Here is a 5,417-nt window from a genome sequence, read left to right on the forward strand (position 1 = left end):
GAGCTTGTTACTAAAATAAAGGGTAAAAATAAAAAGGGTTTTTTGGTGGGTAAAGAGGGTTTTGGGTTAAGAAATGAAAAGGTTTAGGCTCAAGGGGGCTAACTAGGGGGAGTTTTTTTTTTTGGTAGGTGAAAAGAAAAATAAAAATAATGATTTTGAAAAAAAAAAGGTTAGTCCTAATGCCTCCATCATTTACTTACTTGGGTTTAAGTTGGTAAGGACCGGGAATGAATTGTCGTGGCAAGTTCTAGAGTCGTAAGAACCAAGCGGCTATTCACACAAGAAACGAAAAATGAGCATTTAGCGTAAAGATGTATATTTGTATGCTCAATAAAGGCTCAAAACTCACTTTTGTGGGAATGGGTTTTTATGTGATCAAGCATATATAATCGAATTTTAACTAGGCTTGTCATGCCGTTTCATAATTTTCTTATGTTGGTTCTTTTTATCACGACGCTATCGGTTGTAAACTTGTAAAAATATAACCTTGTTAGTCTTAGAATTCCCAACTTAAACTTTAGACAAGTAGAAAAAATGAATTTTTTTTTTTTAAATTGGGGTGATTAGCGGTTCCAATAGAGTTTTGTGTAAGGCTTGTTATTATGACTTGCAAAATTCAAGGTTTTAGCATCCCCCCCCCACACTTAAATTACACATTGTCCTCAATGTATCCCAAAAATAGATTTTTAGATTGATTGAATGTGTAATATTGTGTTAAAAGCAAAAATTTATGTTACTGGCAGTCTGGACACGGCCCCGTGGGGACCGGGCACGGCCCCGTGTTCAGGTGCCAGTAACAATAATTAAAGAAAAGAAACAGAAGCCTGGACACGGGGGCGTGTTCGGTGAACACGGCCCGTGTGCAGTTACCTGAACTGGACATTTGTCTGCAGGGTGTTCAGCACGGGGCCGTGTTGACTGGGCACGACCCGTGCTGAACTTACTGTAATGGAGAAATTGTTGTCGGGTGGCCTTGTTTTTGTGCATGGGGCCATGTTTCTCTTTTCCCTTGTCATCCTTGACCACCATGAGTGTGTTTTATTCATGCACATTAAAACTAAAATATTAAACTTAATCTAAGGATAGTTCCGCGGATTGCCTCCGTGGTGCGCCACGTTTATAAGGGTCCTTGGCTAGACCCAAGGCAAGGCTATATGTTTTCTGAGCGGGATGTTTTGCATCCCATGTTGCACCGTCGGAGAGCATCATCCAAACTCGAATCAATAACCTTCATGTAATTGACCGGGTCATCGTCCTCTACTCTCTTCCCAACCCCAAACTTTACTTCATCATCCCCATATTTCAAAGTGAGTGTTCCGTCATTCATATCTACCACTGCTTGTGCGGTGGCGAGAAATGGTCTCCCTAATATGAGGGGGACTTCGGTGTCTTCTTCCATATCAAGTATGACAAAGTCGGCCGGGTAGACGTAATTGTCGACCTTGACTAGAATATTCTCAATGACACCTTGCGGGAATTTGACGGATCGATCAGCAAGTTGTATGCTCATTTTTGTGGGACTCATTTTTCCTAGGCCGAGTCTTTTGAACATTGATGAAGGCATGAGGTTAATGCTAGCCCCAAGGTCAGCGAGTGCATTACGAACGGGGGAGTCACCGATTGAACAAGGAATTGTGAAGCTTCCGGGGTCGATTTTCTTTTGGGGGAGTTTGTTGAGTACGAGGGCAGAGCATTCTTCGCCTAAGTTAACTAATTGCAATGTTTCAATTTTCCTTTTATGAGTGAGGAAGTCCCTCATGAACTTAGAGTATTTAGGCATTTGGGTTAGGAAATCAATGAAAGGAATGTTGACATGCAATTGTTTTAGTAAACTTTCGAATTTTGCGAATTGCTCATTGGTCTTTTGTCGGATTAACCTACCGAGGTACGGAACTCGAGGAGCCTTGGTAGGCTCTGATGAGGGAGGGGAACCTTTCTCTTGTAAGGGTGGTGTTACGGTCTCCTCAGTAGGCGGCGGGCCTTCCGTAGGACCCACGGTGCGGTTCCGTAGTGTTATCAGATGAACTTGCGCCTTTGGGTTTGTTTCGGTATTGCTTGGTAACGCGCCTTGTGGTCTCTCGGAGAAATTTTGTGCTAGTTGACTTATTTGTTTTTCGATGTTTTGAATACTAGCTTGTTGATTTCTAAAATTTGATTCTAATTGTAGAAACCTATCCGAGTTTTTCTTTTTAATGTCGGAGATGAGGCGAGATATAGTATCTTCAAGCCTTTCTCGTCCACCTTGTTGTTGAGGGAAATTTTGTGACTCATTTCTTGGTTGTTGAAAGTTTGTTCGTTGGTTTATGTTTTGTTGGTTACTACCATTGCCGGGTTCTCTCCATACAAGGTTAGGGTGATTTCGCCATCCTTGGTTGTAGGTGCCCGTTGGAGGACCCGACGGCCTAGGTCTATTATCAATGTTGTTTACCGATTCTTGTTGATCGTCTGTTTCTTTCATACAACTCCAATTTTCATGTGGCCCACCACACCCTTCACAAGCCATAACCGAGACCGTTTTTGTCATTTCCAATTTTTTTTTATTTTTGAAGAAAGGGCCTCGATTTGGGCTTGTAAAGAAGTGCTTTCATCAACCTTATGGGCGCCCGGGGAAATGGATTTATTGCCTCGGGGAGTGTGCCACTAAAAATTGGTTTGAGCAATTTCCTCAATTTAATTATATATTTCATGCGGGCGACGATTACCTAAAAGTCCCCCGGAGCTAGAGTCCAGTGTTTACCTTGTGTGTGGCAACAGCCCATTATAGAAAGTGGACACTTGTTACCATATCGCAAGGCCGTGATGTGGACACTTTCGCAATAGCTCCTTGAACCTTTCCCAAGTTTCATATAAGGATTCCCCGTCCTGTTGTGAATATGTATTAATTTCAGTCATTAATTTAGCCGTTTTAGCGGGAGGGAAATACTTATATAGAAATTTTTGGGCTAGTTCATCCCAGGTGTTTACCGATCCAGCTGGGAGGGCGTTAAGCCAAGCTTTTGCTCGGTCTTTTAGTGAAAAAGGAAACATTCGGAGGCGGATGGCATCATTTGATGCTCCATTGATCCGAAAGGTATCACATATTTCTAAGAAATTAGTAATATGTAGATGGGGATCCTCGTACGCAAGCCCATGGAAGGTTGCGGAGTTCTGAAGCATCTGTATCAAATGCGGCCGAAGTTCGAAGTTATTGGCTTCAACATTCGGTGCATTGATAGCGGCGCCGAGATTACCTATGGTGGGTCGTAGATAATCCATGAGGGTACGTTGGTCCGCCATTGGAAGTGGGTTCCCTGAAACCTTCTCTTGGTTTTTGGCTTTTAGTCTTTTTCTGAGAAAGAGTTCGGGTTCTTCTAGAGGTTCTTTTATGTCCTTATTAGAACTGGAGCTCATACACTACGTAGGGTTGGTGTCTGGTTCCAAGTCCTGCAACAAAAACAGAAAAGAATGCTGGTCAGAAGGTTCACCAAGGCCTCGTGCTCAGTGAACACGGCCCGTGGTCGGAGTTACAGTGATTGTTTTCCAGATCCCAGTTACTGGAGAGTTGGACACGGCCCCGTGTTGCACCGACACGGCCCCGTGGTCAGCCTTCTGTAACTTGGAAAACTAAAAACTGCCAGTAACAACGTTGGGCACGGCCCGTGTCCGACCAGGCACGGCCCGTGCTGAGCTCTGCAGAAGCTGAAAAACTAAGAAAATCCTAAAAAATTAAAAAGAAAATAAAAAAAATGATTAGGCCGTTGATTCCTAACTTTCTTAAAATCCTTGTGTCCCCGGCAACGGCGCCAAAAACTTAATGTGCGTGTAGTGAAATATATTTTTGGAATATATTTTAAGCCCTTTTTACACTTTTTAGCCAAGTTTTAAATTTATAAAACACGATATTTACTAACACTGAACACACATATGGGCAAGTGCACCCATCGTGGACGTAGTATAGTGTTGGTAAGATACCGAGGTCGTCCAAGGACACAAGAGCTTTTAGTACCGGTTTATCCTCAACGTCTAATCAAATGAAAATGTTAGAAAAGATTTTTAAACTAAGAAAATAAAACTAACTAAATGCTGAAAAATAAAATAAAAATAAAAAACAAACAGATAGACAAGATGAATCACTTGGATCCGACTCGTGTATTAGTATAACCTTTGATTATTTTCGCACTTTTGCACTTGTTTAAGAGATTATCTTAGTTATTGTAGTAGGCCCCTCTTTTAAAGGCTACGTTACCCTCAACCCAGTAGTTTGAGTCAGCAAGGATACAATCCTAAAGGGTCGGATTATTGAAAGATAATGAATTAAGTTATTAATGCAAATTATGGCAGGCCCCTCTTTTAGAGGTGACGTTACCCTCGACTAAGTAGTCTGAGTCAGCAGGGATACAGTCCTAAATAGCCGGGTTATAGTATTAATAGTAGTTAACTTATGAGGGGGTCAAAGAGTTTGGATCCCCGCCATCCAATACCTTTGGGTATTGAAGGAGATCCTACTAAATTTGACCCAGGTCCCTTGCAGGACCTCTAAACGCTGAACAAGGGCAAGACCCTTACCAAACCGTTCCCTTAACCCCCGACCAGGTAGCCAACATACCCCCATATAGACCGTGGAGATATGAATGGTGAAAATCTTTTATTTTATATAGACAGTAAAATAATGCCAAGACACCACGGACAAACGATAAGGAAAAGTCACCTTCAACATAAGCAACTAGTTATTAAAGTCATTAATACAAAACCAAATAAAAAGTGCAAAAGATTAAAAATAAAAAGTATTATACTAAACACTTGTCTTCACCAAGTGATGTAAGAGACTTAGGCAAACATGGCCTTGATTGTCAAGAACTCTTACGATCAATCTTGGATCCCGAGACGACTCACACACTCTATGATGGACAATGGATGATGGTGGTGGATGATGGTGGTGGATGATGGTGTTGTGATGGTGGTGGGTGGTGGATGAAGTGTGAGAGAGGTGGTGTGCCAAGAGATGAGTTGCAATGAAGCCAAGCACTCCTATTTATAGGCTGAACAGAGGCCTGGGCACGGCCCTGTGTCCGCTAGGCACGGCCCCGTGCCTGTCTGACACTATCTCTCCTTATTAATTGCAATTCGCAATTACAATTAATGCGCCTGCAGTACTTTGGGCACGCCCCCGTGTTCACTGGGCACGCCCCCGTGGTGGGCAATAGAAGCTTCTACAGGTTTGTCTTTTCTGCTGCTTCTTGGGCACGGCCCCGTGCTCGCTGAGCACGGGGCGTGTTCAGTCTTCTGCCTTCTCTGTTTTGCATGGGAGGATGCTGTTGAGGGGTCGGGCAATCCACTTTTGTTCCTTTTCTTGTATTTATGCTAAATTTAGCTGCCTTTTTGCTTCTTATGTTAATTTGAGCTCATTTAATCCTGAAAATACAAAAGGAAGACAAAAA

At 42.5% G+C, this 5,417-nt stretch overlaps 1 non-coding gene across 1 annotated transcript; it reads left to right on the top strand.

The window, feature by feature from the left end:
* Window positions 1-2,791: 2,791 nt before the first annotated feature.
* Window positions 2,792-2,898, top strand: LOC118482384. The gene has a single exon (XR_004868425.1). It is a non-coding gene; the product is annotated as a small nucleolar RNA R71 (small nucleolar RNA).
* Window positions 2,899-5,417: the final 2,519 nt, after the last annotated feature.

Source organism: Helianthus annuus, chromosome 9, assembly GCF_002127325.2.
Source record: "Helianthus annuus cultivar XRQ/B chromosome 9, HanXRQr2.0-SUNRISE, whole genome shotgun sequence".
In the NCBI taxonomy this organism is placed as follows: Eukaryota; Viridiplantae; Streptophyta; class Magnoliopsida; order Asterales; family Asteraceae; genus Helianthus; species Helianthus annuus.